Genomic DNA, 14,378 nt, shown 5'->3' on the forward strand with positions numbered 1-14,378 from the left:
GCTATCTCTCTAGGCTGCTCGAGGCTTTCTAAGGCATTGAACTACGAGCCTAGCTGGTAAAAAGCTGTAAGTATACTTCCTCACCTACTGTTTCAACATCCTTCAATAACTGTTGGATTATTGCCTCCTGTTCACAAACACAAACTGGGTGACTCAATTGAGCTTTGCCATGTCCAGTTTCTCTGGTCTAAAGGAAGAAAAGTGAGGCCTGCAACCTGCATGACTTCAGATCTGAGAGATGACATGTGTGCTCAGAAGGTTTTCAGTTAATTGTACTGGGACTCTGGTAGAGCCTTTTAGAGCAAGCAGGTTGCATTACCAAAAAAATGGAGGAAAGAGTCACTGCTTTTCACAGCCAGGATCTGTGTTTCTGACTAGTACAGGAGGGGCTTAGTATCCTGTTTCTTTCTTGGCTCTCCATAAACATCTGGCAGGGATGCCTATGTTTTCACTCTCTAAATTTCTTATTTCTTTACTTGGTCTGAATACAATTGCATCGCAAAGTTCGCCTGATGACTTCCGCAATCAAGCAAGTCAGTCACTAATCACTGCTGCTGTGCACCAGCTACATATGTACACTGTTTTATAAAATGGCAGAATCACATTGGATTCAGCCCATGCTAAAAGCATCCATGGAGGAGTTGCTACCAGCCCTACTGCACTTCACCTGTTTATGTAGACATGCTCTGACTAACCCGGAGAGAAAATTTCTGGTTTTAGCTCAATTATGTCATTGCTCAAAATATATCTTGCATTGTGTGGGACATAAAAGGTGTGTGTAAAGAGACAGGGAGAAGAGCAGGGCAAGGAATTCTTTGACCTTGCCCTGCCAGTGCTGACCATCATCAATCTCACCTGCTCCCTCACAGCAGTAGCACAATATGTTTTGATTCTCAGGAGCAAAGCTGCATAAAAGAGGAGCTGTACAAACAGAAAATCATAGAATCATAGAACAGTTTGGGTTGGAAGGGACCTTGAAGATCATCTAGTTCTAAATCCCTGCTGTGGGCAGGAACATCTTCCATAGACCAGGTTTCTTGAAGTCCCATACAGCCTGACCTTGAACACTTCCAGGCATGGGGCACCCACAGTCCCTCTGGTCAACATATTCCAGTTCCTCACAACCCTCACAGTAAAGAATTACTTCCTAAAAGCTAACCTAAACCTAATTTCTTTCAGTATGAAGCCATTACCCATTGTCCTGTCACTATACGCCCTTGTAAAAAGTCCTTCTCCAGCTCTCTTGTAGGCCTTGTCAGGTGCAGTAATGCTGCTGAATGCCCTGAAATGATATAGAATTGACTGGATCGAAAAAGCCACACGCCACATAAGGGTCCATGTTGGAGTGCCACAGGACACTACCGCTGGACTTGATGTCAGGGCCCTGAGGGCACTGCCAGGCTTTACTGTCCTTGACCAGCCTCCCCTAGAGCTACCCTGCCCTGCCCATCCCTGCTGTCTTAGCACCCAGGCCCCAGCTACAGTCTGTCCCTGCTGTGTAAGAGAAGGGTGGCAATTTGGACAAATTAGCAGGGTAAAAAAATAAAATGAAATATGCTATGTAAAGCAGAAATTACATAAATCTTCCTGGCTTTAATGTGAAGGATTGAAGCCTCTGAGCATGACACGTGTCACAGATCATGGAGGTGCCACATCTACATCTGTACCCAAGGTGAGGGGATGTAGGAGATAGAGGTCCATCAGCTGGGACATCTAAAAGGACTGCACTTCCATTTGGCTTAATTTCCTCTCACTTCCTCTTCATTCATATCAACATACTTACCTGTGCCAAAGAAATTTTTCTTAAAGCTCAATGGGAACAAAAATTTTATTAGAAAGATTTACTTTCAACCTTAGGAACTCAATACCATAGTCCCTGACTTTGTCTATGTTTAACCATCTTCACTAATTGCCATGTTTAAGAATTGAATTTCGCTGTTAGTGTTGGGAAAACAAGTCCTGCAAAGTTCTTGCCAAAAAGGCTGAAAGGCTTCTTCTTATTTTGCAGAACTTCTCCCCGTGTGTGCCTGTAGTCTGTGCTTGAGCTATTCTGATAAGCAGCTCTCCTTAAGCCTCGATTGAGAAGACTTGTTTTCCAGGCCCTGTATCATTTCTGTGACCCTCCTTTGAACTCCAGGATTTGATATCCTCCTCAAAGTACAGGCACAAGTGTGGCCAAGTACTTGCCTTAAGAGTGTTGAGAATAACAGCAGTTGGATCACTCCCTTCTCATTGCTTAACAGTCTCAGGTTTATAAATCCAAAGGAAGATGGGGTTTTTTTTTGTAGTTGCATAGCACTGACATTAAGCTTTTCAGAATATCTTTTGTGGTAACAAAAATTCCTAACAATCTCATTAAGGCACAGACTTTATACCCAGTATGTTAGCAATATGTTTGCAAGTCTGCAGTTTTCCAGGTTTGCAGTCCCATGTTCACCTGGGGAATGTTGGAGCTTCTGTTACTTTGCACAACCTCATTAACTATATTTTGCAATCTCTTCAAAATGAAATGAGAAGTTCCAGAATACCTATTCCAAATCTTCCAAAGGTGCACTCTACTCATAGAAGAGTATGAAGTAAGAATTTCAGTCATTGCTCCAGGGTTGGAAGAAAAGGGAGTCCTTCACAGGCAGGGCTTCAGTAAAATGATAACACATCTGGTGATGTAAACCAGAAAGGTAACTTGATATGTTTGGAGTTTTCCCGCTTTTCTTTTTCTGCATTAATTTCTTGCTTTCTTTTCTCCCACTCCGAGAAAAAAGGGCTGAAACCCAGTAAATGAAAGAAAAACATATAACTAAGTGCTAGAAAAATGATCAATATCACGATTCAATAGGGGTAGTTTAGATCAGCTGCCAGGTCAACCACTGTCATGCCTATGTACAAAGGGAGAAAGCAGACATGGGACTTGAATCCAGCTTTGCCAAAACTCTGTGATATAAGCCTGAGGAAATAGCTGATGTATGTCTTGGATTCTCTGTGTGTAAGTGGCAGCTGATAAATTGTTTGTTAAATACCAGGAGAATCACTGACAGAACACACATTAAAATTTTCTTTACACTATTTTGCTACAGCACAACTGTATTTCTTTATTTTCCAGATATCCTTCCAATTTATTGCAGAAAGGAATACAATTGCAATCTGAATCTCAAGCAAGCCCTAAGCCCCACCAGCAGTTTTGTACTTCTTTGCAGCAGGGCTGTCTTATGGCACCTGTTTTGCCTTTGCTTTGCCTTTTTTTTTAAATTCACCCACTTGCATAATATGGTCAGCATGGTGGGACTGAAAATCACATTTTCAATCAGTGTGCTGTAATACATAAGCAAAGAATAATTTAAAAGATTCATGTAGAAATGGGTTGGTCTGCAGCTTCAGGACTCAAAATGTCCAGGGATGGATAAAAATTCTCAGGAAGATTGCAGATTCACTGCAGTGTTTCATGTTCAGCTTTGAGATCATGCAAATATCTGTACTGACAAGTTGATGCTTTGAGAAAGAGGTCTGAACCAGTACTTGCCACTGTGGTAGAATTTTCACCAAACTGTTATGTGAATCAGTTCCCTTCACTTGAACATGTTGCTGCGTTAAAAGACAAACTATGCTGTATATAATACACATTTTGCACAATATGCTGCAGTTAGAGTTCCCAGATCTTCCAATATGGGGCAGCAGTTGCCAAATCCTGGCACAAGAGTCACTTATTTCCATCTGTGAAAATACAGTCCTCTTTCTCTATGTAGGAAGAGACAAGTTACTAAAATAAGCCACTGGAAATTGGAGGAGATGGAGTTTGTTTTACTCTTTTTCTTTTTTTCTTTATTTTAATTTGCTGGCTGAGCAGAAGTAATGTGGTCCAGGAATGTTTCCATTTCTAACATTCTTTATTATGGTGAAACCTACACATTAATCTTTCATGTGATGTAGTTTCTGGTCAGAGCTGTGAATCATCCTTTAATTGCTGGAGGTGTTTTTAACTTATCTGAGTTGTTTTTCTAGCTAATTCAGTGTTCAAGACCACATTTGAATTTCTTCCCAATTGAAACTGATGCTTTGCTCACTAGATGCCACTACGATATTTTAAAAGACTTCTGGAATGTATAATTTCTCCTCTCTCTTTGTGGAACTTTGCTCCACCCTTGGATCATATTTATCCCACATTTGGAGGTATAACAGATATATATGAGGCTTCTGTATCTGAAAATATTGTTCTTCAGTATAGCAGTTTAGCAAATTTGCTCATACTTACTGACAAAGAGAACCTAATAAAACAAACAAAAGGGATGATGATTTTGGCTGAATCTTTCATGGTTTTGACTAGATTCTCTCACTAAGCAAATAGACTATTAGCTTCAAATTTCTCCTGTTTCCTCCCATCCTCTGACAGTCTTTTCACATATGCCCTTATCTTTTATTTGCTTTGTTTTCTATGCTCAGTTCTATGTCCCTACTTAGCTTCATTCTTAACTACTCAGTTCTTCCAAAACTTGAAATGCTGCGTGGCCCCACTGCTGCATTCTGGGCTCTCTTCTCTGCTTTGATTATGGCAAAGGGCTTGTCTTATGTTTAATATTCATACATTGCCTATCAGAATAAACTATAAATAATAATCCTAATCCTGACAGAGTGCCTGCTTTTGAACAAAGCACCGTTTTGTCTTTTTTTTTTTTTTCTTTTTAGGTCTGCAAAACACATTGCCACATTTTCCACAGGCTCATCTTCCGCACCTATCAAACTTCAGCTGTTATACAACCAGTGTCCATTTGGTCAGCCAACACTAGAAATGTTTTCACTGAGACCTACACTGAACTCAGCATAATAGCAAACAGGTGGTCAAATCAGAAGAAAAACAAGTTTTTAAAAAAATACAGTGACTGAAGCAAATAAATATTCAGGATCTTAAATGTTGATCAAAGAGGAATTAAAAATTAGCATATATGGATATGTGCTCGATGAAAGAGCCATCAAAGCCATCCATATCTTGTGGGAAGGGACACTGATGAGGTTGAGGGGAAAACTCAGCAGATAATTCTGATGAATATTGTTCGGTCATTTCTTGCTTTCAGTTTGCTGATGGAATTTGTGTGAACTTTGGTAAATGTGTGTAAACGTATTTAGTTGATAAAATAAAATACAAGGTGCAGTGTGCTGTTGGAATTTGGAAACTCATACTGCATAATAATGTTGCTTCTTGTTGAGTGGCCAAAGAATTGCATGGGCTTACATTTATCTTCTACCTGGGTGGGAGTTGTTGCTGAATCAGAATGTGAGCATGAACAGTCTCACTTTTATAAAACACTTTTACAAAACACTTTTACAATACACATTTCTGTATTAAATTACGTTGACTGAGCAAGCTTTAAACTTTCCTTTTTTCTTTGAGTGCTGAATGGCAATAAAATAATTATTATAAAGGAAAACAAATATTGCACAAAATAGATAGTATTGTTATAAATATGCTATATGAATAAATATCCCAGATAAGCACATTGCAGATGGACAATAAATGTGCCTGTAGCATATCCAAGATCAAGCAGCAAATCACTAACTAAAAAGAAAATGTCAACATTCAATAATTTCTAATGGCAACAAATAATAAAAATATATCCTTTTCACAGTAGAAATAATGATAATTTTGGCATACATGTAAGATTATTCAATACTTTTATATATTTTTACGAAATGAAAAATCATCCCAAGGGGAGAACCTGAAAAAAATCCTCATTTACTCTAGTGTGGCACCATATTAAGAAGTTGCCATAAAACTTCTTATGAACCTTCACAAGGCTTCACTGATGTTTGTTTACACAAGAAGCATCATGAAAAGTGCTTAAACTCAGTGCTTTGGCTGCAGCCAAATGGACCTAACCTATGTTCAGGCTGCAAAACTTATTATTTGTAAAGAGCAGTGATAAATGAAGTTAACTATTTATTTAAATGCTAACATTAGAAGTGTTTAACAAAAGGAGTGGAATCAGGAAGCTCAGTTAAAGTTGCAGATCTGTTCTGAAGTCTCAGCATTGTTCCTTTTATTTTTCTCAGCAGCATGGGTTCAGGATGGAGTTGTTAGGTTTAAGTTAGAATTTCCTGGCTTTTCCTTTGGTTTGTGTTAAACCTCAGTATTTTTAAACATACTTTCACAAGGGATTCCACTGGTCAATTCTTCTCTCTTTTCCCTTTTCCCCCAAGGTTTTTTTATGCATATGCAATCATTTTACAGATGGCATACAACAGTTTGAAACAAACTCTTTCCAAGCTATCCATTCCAAACTAAAATAACTAAATTTAAATGCTATTTTCTGTATTACTGTTCCAGTGATCTTTCTGTGTTCAAATCATATTGGATATTTTGAGGAAGAAAAGAAAAAAGGAAAATGAAGTGATTTTTTTCATGCTCTCCCAGAGATCCAGCTCCAGGCTCATCACTTCTGCAGATAAGAAATGATATCTGGCTTCCTCTCTCTTCTGCTATCTGCCTGCTACTGCTCTAGTATTGTATTCCTCACCTTCAGTGGCAGCATACAGCTGCTGCTTCACTTTCCTCTGAGATCCACTATTGTGAAAGGTACTAGTTGAAAATATACAAATTATATTATCACAGAAGTTTTGTGTCCTTTTTTCATTTCAACAGAAGATTTATTCTTATTTAAAAGAAAGTGAATATGAGGAGTCAATACCAAATTTTAATATTGAACTTGAGTCAAAGTTTTTTTCCTTTTTGTAAGAAGAGGATAACTAATTTGATTATTTTTTTCTTTATGGCTTGGATTTGTTTGTTTGATTTTCTTATCTATTTAGTTTTTGTTTCTCCAGCTTGCCAGGACAAGGTATAATGATGAGTTGGAGTTCTCTCACTTTCCTTTTGCCAGCCCAGATGAGCCTCCTGTTGGGCTCCTGTGGCTGAGCTACCTAAAAGCAGTCTTGCAGTAGCTTACGAAATCAAAAGCTGAAGTATGGGAGGGTGACTCTGAAATGAGTCAGTTAAAAACTTCATATTTCTTGAATAATGTCTCTGTTTTCAGTCTGTTTCAGAAATCATGTCAAAATAATGGAATTTGGCTTTTACTGTCAATGCAAGAGAATACACTGTCATTATACGTGTATTTCACAGGCCCCACTTTGAATTACGTGCATGAAGTATCCAACACGTGTTGCATCCTCCATGCTGGTGGAATACTCCTTGGCTCTCCCCAGTGCTGTGAGGATGGTTGTCTTCCAAACATCACCGTTCAGGAGAGGGCATTTCTCTGTTTCTCATTCTGGTTCCAGCATTCGTTCTGTTTTTCCTGATCACCTTTTCAAATGGCTCTCCTAAACTGTAAGAATGAGAGAAACCAATGGTAGCTTTGCGGAAAATCCTGAATATTTTGGACACTATTGAAAAAATAAGATTTTAAAGTGCCTCCGTTCCTAGGGTGTTGGATATTCAATAATTAGCACTACGCATTCAGACTTACTGTGGGAACATTACTTTCAGTGGTGAATTTAGGGATAAACTCCCTAATTCTGTGGTGCAGGTGTGTAGCCACCTTCTAGAAGTGGTTTTGGAAAAGTTAATTTTCTTTTCATAGACAATAGTAAAAACGAAAATTGACCTATTTTAAATGGCTTCTTGACTCATAGGTTATTCTATTATTCCTGTTTTATTAGTATATTAACCATGAACTCTAAAGTCCTGCATTATTTAATGTGCCAATATTGTGTAACTTTTTCTCCAGAGAAATTTAATGGTATATATTTTTTAAAATTAGAAGTGAGCTCACCATTTTGTTCCAGCAGCAGTTTTCACTTGAGAAGTGTAAACATATTCCGTGGTTACAGTTTCTTGATAAAATAATATAAATATAAAGCATTCCTTTGGGGAGTCCATTTGTGGAATTATCTTGTTTTCTATTATTCTGGGGTGTGTGTGCACCATGGGGATCTGTGCTTTGCAAATAGAAATAACCCATCAGATAGATGGATAAGATTATCCCCAATTCCTGTTAAAGGGAGCTAAGAATGCAGATCCTTTCGATGTTTTCAGATATTTCAGCCAAAGTGGGTATGTGGTCTAACTTTATTACTGTGGGAAAGCCACAGGCAACATTCTTAGTTGTGTAAACTGATCCAGTAAATTCTGCTTTGCTGATTTATGTTAACTGATGATCTGACCCAATGTTTAAAGGATATTAAACATATCAGACATACAATAAAAAATAATTGTTGATTGGCTGTTTCTTGCAGGATGCAAACACAGAGAATGGGCATTTAGGATTTTTGTAGTCATTCAATGTTTTAAGTGAGGGTTGAATGCAATAGAGCTATTCTAATCTGTGCCGGCTCAGCATCTGACAAGGAGTTCTGAATGCTGCTAAGATCATTTGGCTGTTTCTGTTTACTGTAGTGTAATACAAGAGCAATGGGAGAGTTGGCAAACTTAAATGGCAACAAGATTACTACAAATAAAAAAATATATTTTCAGAACACATAATTAATTATTGGAGAGTATCCTGAGCCCCAATATTTTAAGCCAAGGAGGTTAGGATTATAAAAGTACCTTGTCCAGGATAAAAATAAAAAGCAGTCCTGAATTCTTCTGTTTCACTTCCTGAGCTGACCACAACACTCTACGTGCTAGGTACATGCTTTTTGTTAGGCATAGTGTCGCTTTGTTTTCATTATGGATGAGCACAATGGTGGCCAGAGGAAGAAGATTCTGTTTTTCTTTGAAATAGTTGACACTTTTCCCTGTCAGAGGAAATGATCTTGGCTCAAAGGACTCATCAGTCTGACCAGAATTAGCAATTTCCAAACTATTAAGTCAATGAAGGGATTTGCTGGATATCAATTCCTCAGCTTTTTAGGCAGTTTAAAAAGAACTCTGTTCTGGCATTTCTCCAAATTTTATATTGTGCCTGGAATTTCAGCCTCCAGCCTTTCACTCCAGTTCACTGGAGTTTACCCAGTGATCATTTGATGTTGATGTTTTGCTTTGACACGGTGCTAACATGATGTGCTGAGGATGGAGAAAATATCAAAGAGCACAAAAAACTCTTTTGCTGTTTAAAAATATTTGAAACCAAATCTAAACTTTGCTGATAGCTGAATCCTTTCTTTTTGTGATTTTTGGAACAGATAGGCTTTTTATCCAAACTATTTATCCTAATCAGCAGTTGGAGGAGAGGAATGTTAAATAAACTATTTTATTCTGATTCTTTCTCTGGATGTTTACCAGGCTGTTGACAAAGGCCAGAGAATGTTTAATGACTTGGTGGGGAGACTTGAAACAGAAGTGGGGATCACACTGGATGCTTCTTATTTGCTTTCTTTCACAGTGCAACAAAAGGGAAATGATGACAGACCACCTCTTGATACCCAGTTTGATTAAGAAAATTTATCATGTTCCTTGTCATGAGTTCAAGTCTCCCACATTGAATAATATAAACATTCTCAAACAGAGCCAGAAATAGGCAGATAAGACTCAGATGTCTCTACCAGAGAATCGCATTCTGTCTGGAAACGTGAACATGACCTCAAAATAACTCTCATGTAGAACTAGGGAGTATTTAAAAGTACTTGAAAGCCTTCTCCCTGTTCAATCAACTCAGGACTCCCAGTTTGGTGAAAGGAAAAGTGGTCTCTTCCATTTCTGAAGTCCGTACATTCCTCGAGCTGACAGTAATCAGACACATAATCGGGAACTCATTATTTCCTGGAACTTTGAATTTATTTTCATTCTGTCAGTTCTCATATAGAAAATTATCCCCCAAATTAGAACAGCATTCTGGCAGTCACGTTAGAGAATGTTACAAAGGAGATAAAAGTGGCATAGAACAAAAATATATTTCAAGACTGTGTCATCAGATTTCTCTCGCAAAAGCAAGCAGATTATTTTTTGACATGAAGAGCTACATTTAAACAAAAAATGTACACATTTGTTATTTAAAGAATTTGCTCTGTTTGTCATTTTGCACACTTCTGAGCTTGTACTGCAGGACATAACCAGAAAAAGATTTCTTTAGTGGCTTATGCACGGAAATCATGCATTTTAGTAGCGTATTCTGAATGCATTTACGATAAGCAATAAACACCTTTAAGAAAAAAGCTCAAAAGTTGTACTCATATTTGTATTTATGTGGAATATTGAATTCTGCATTTGTATGAATGCTCCAGGGAAGGAATGAAGATGAAGTCTGACATCAGGGTAGTGTTGATTTTGTGTCATCCAAACTTGGTTGTAGGAACACTGTAGAATGAATCCACTGTCTCCAGTCATGACAATGCCCACAAGTAGACATTAAGTAGAATTTCTCCAGCTGAAGCCAAATGTTTTTAGACCTTTGGTACAGCCAAACTGTGTGTTGAATTTTGGACAACCAAGAAACAGAGAATGGATTAAATTCAATGAACAATATAGAGAGGCAAATAGTTTTTCCAGTCCTAGAATCAAGGCTTAGTGTCCTAGCCCTTCATCTCTGGAGACTTGATTCTCATTCCAGGGTAGGTAATAAATAATGTGCTTGTTTGGTCATCTTCTGTTTGGCAACTTTTAGGATTCTTATTGTGTATTGTAGACTGGCTTTTCACAGGTTGATTATATTATGTTTAGAGTAAATTCCCAAGCAGAATTTTCAGCACATTTTGGTAGCAGAATAGTCTTTATAGGTGGGTGGTAGAAAAATAACCTTTATTTTTATACAATACATGTGGTAGGCATGTGGCAGAAAACAAAAAATGACAGGGGACTTAAAACACCATCAGAGCAAATCAAAGGGATAAATTCAAATGAAGCAGATGGACTTATGATGTTAATGAGAGTTGATATGAATCCTTAGATAGAAATGACACAATAATTTTGCGTAATAGATGTCTTCAATTCTATATGTAGGGTTTTTACAATAAAAGGTATATCTGGTCCCTGAAAATTTCAGGTGCAAAAGAAAAAGTCATGCAGTGTTTCTTTAGATAAAAAAAGCTCTGAAGGATGGGTCAGAGCTGAAATCTAGGGCATATAATTTGCTCAGTAAAATGACTAAGAATGCATCCATACAAAAGTATGTAAGAGTATTTTAAAAGGTATTTCTACACATAATATTGAATTGTTTTGTTTGGAAACTTTTAAATCTGTAACTGTTCAGAACTTTGACCTAGGGGTGAGAGGTCAAACAATAAATATGGTTAAATGGTGGGCATTTCTGGTCTATGGATATTTCACTTTGAGATGCTTTTCTTGTAGGAGTACCTCCGTATGTGTATCCTTTCAGATGTAGTTCTTTTATCATATTCCTAAATTCAGTATCTAAGCACCCTCAATGAAACCACAACCAGTAGCATGGGGTGGTTTTTTTTTTTTTTTCAGATCTCATAGGGAAAACTATGTTTAGATTTGTTTTTGTAGAACTTCTTTTGGTTTGCTCTTCTGTGTTTATAGATACAGTTATGGTTTTACAAGTCCATCTAAAAGAAGTGTTCTTTGACCTTGGAGCAAAAGGTGGTGGGATTTCCAAAGTTTATTACTTGGTGAGTGGGCCCATTTCACAGTTTTGAAAGGTCTGTGAGAAAATCGTGTCTTTTGCCTAGATAAACACTTTTGTTACTGTAGAGTGCTGCGCTGTTCCAGACAGCTTTCAAATACAGTCTTCACTCCAAACTTGAAGCAGTTTTATAAATGCCCTGAGACATGGATATCGGAACAGCAGGTCTGAGATTGGTGTAATGATTTGTGATAATGATTTTCCCCATGGTGACTTCATATTCTGTGCCTGAAGTTTACCTTAAGCTGATGCTCTAACCAAGGCAGGATTTTTATTGTGTATTTAGATTTAGATTGAACAGTATCATCTTTGAGACACTGTTTTCAGAAAAAGAAGGAATTTTTGTCTTTCTTGAGTCTGTTCCAATAATATATACTCCAGTTTTTTAGTCTAGGCTATTTATGTTCTTAACATGTTTCCAAACATCAATGATGTAGTCTATAGTGAAAAATCTGATTCCTGAAGAAATAGGTTGTTTTCTGGTAACATTTCATGAGTCAGCAGTGACCTCAGCATTTCTTTTTTTTCCTGGGTAGCGCAGGAGATAAAGATTTGGAGTCTGGATTCTTATTTCTCATTTTACATTTATTGACAGCTCTTGGTATCTTAAACAGTTATATAGGGAAAGGAGTGTGGTATCATGATGAGTTCAGCTGGAAAAATGTCCATCTCTCTTATTTGACATCATAAAAAGAGAAGGCCTATTTGGTATTATAGATAGTGTTGTTCCAAGGAATGACTTAAGGTCGAGCCAATGTTTTTGCAAGAAGTGGAGACACAGGGGCATAATGGAAGTAACTTCCTGGTTGTCAAAGCAAATTCACATTGGATTGAAGATCGATTTGAGGTCCTTATGTATAACTACAGAAACATTGGTACTTGTGACAAAAAGAATTTAGAAATGTTGCATTTTTAAAAAAAATCAGATAAACTTTGGAAAAATAGAATCAGTGAGAAGTGTTGAACAGATTGTAACCTCACAGTAATTAGACCAGAACCTGTGAATAATCATGCAATTATTATCCACATTAGCCAGGACCAAACTGATCAACGGGGTTAGATAAAACCCATTGATTTATACGTTGCGTGAAAAATTTGGAAACACTATATGTGGATTGGGCATCTGTACTGCAAGTCAATTGCAAGTGGAATAGAAAACCAATAGGAAACTAAAATGTAGAAGACTTCTCCAGCTTAAGATTTATTCAACTGTCCAATACACTGTGCCTGCAAGAGTAAACAAACATGCAAGCTTTTACAGTAGGTAGCAGTGCTCTATAAAACAGAAACGATGTGCCAAGTAATACATTTAAGGTTATTTCATGCAGTAATTTCACTGGAGGTATGAATATTTCTGACATGATAGTGGCCTGATGACAACGTGAGAAAGAGCATGCTCCCATATTCTGTTGACATGGACTTTAAGGACATAAGGCAAACATTTAAATCAGAGATGGAAGTGTGTATGGGAACAATTTTCAGCTGTATAACTCCATGCAGATTTGGTAGTAGTGTTCCTTGTTATCCATCTGTGTGTAAAGCTAAAAGATCTGATACACAACTGCATCATCAACATAGCATGGCACAAGCAATTACATTTGGAACTTAAAACACTGCCATTTTTTCTTAAATTTTGGGAGGGATTAATGAATCTAAGAAACATAAAAATGGAGTAAAGCAAAGTGATTTTGATCCATGACAGGAAGTATACGTCAATCACTGAAAACTTGTGTGGCGTTAATCATTAGAAAACTTTGGGGGCTGGAGGGCCTGCTGTGCAGTTACACCAAAGTTAAGGGGCTATGAATATGCATAACTGTCCTTTGCACCTTGGCATGTCTTTTGCACTACTGTTTGTTTATGTGATGTTTTTATTAGTATTATTTCTGTTGGGGACAGTGGGTTTAAAAGGGCATTACAGCAATATTGGCATAAACTATAAAACTTATCAGATGTTCACTGCTTATAAACACAATACATTCCCTCTCTCACTCTTTGATCTTATAACTAGCAAAAAAAAAAAAAAAAAAAAAGGGAAATGACACTTAGAACCTTTTATTCAAGGCCTTTAATTTAGCTTTGTAACACACTCAGATTGCATACTGCTGTGTCTACTTAGTAGATCAAGAAACTGTGGGACAGCGATATTAAGTGACTTATCCAAGTTGCAACAGAGACTCAGTGGCAGAAATGGAAACAGAAGCCAAATGTCTTATTACTCAAATCTTAGGTCCAAGACATCAGATTCAAGACTAAAAATCAGACAAAACTCAGGAGCTTGGCTGCTTAAGAAATGGGTAAGTTTTGCTCAGAGATCCTTAGGCTTACAAGTAAGTTTGTTTGTAATTCAGGTGCCAAGATAATAAATGAGATATAAATCATAATGCAAGTCATACTTTTGTATGATTATTTTTATTGGAAAGTGCTAAAACCAAATCAAACTTTACAGGGAAGCATGTTAGTTTCAATGAATTTTTTTCTCAAGAGAGGCTTTGCAGGCTCATGATGGAATTTCTAGTTACAAAAACCCAACGTAAAAACACTGATGGCTAAATGGTTGGGGTACTTACCCTCAGTTTAGGAAAAAAAGGCTCAGTCTGTGTAGCATTGATTCAGGATGGTGATTTGGGTCTGGTTCTTTTGCATCATCTAGGGACACTGGTTATTCTGGTGACTCTCTTGCTGTCTTCTGTCAAAACTCTAAGAGTTGTCTGCTTCATTCAAACACCGCATGCAAAAATGTTCAGGGTTTTTTTTTTTGTTACGAAACTGTCCTTTCTCACGCAGCTTCTAATATAGATACTTGAATAGTCTGGTAGTAACATGTTCAAAGTTCAAAGCCAGCAGTGATCTAAATCATCATTG

The sequence above is a fragment of the Corvus cornix genome, chromosome 2, assembly GCF_000738735.6.
Source record: "Corvus cornix cornix isolate S_Up_H32 chromosome 2, ASM73873v5, whole genome shotgun sequence".
Taxonomy (NCBI): Eukaryota; Metazoa; Chordata; class Aves; order Passeriformes; family Corvidae; genus Corvus; species Corvus cornix.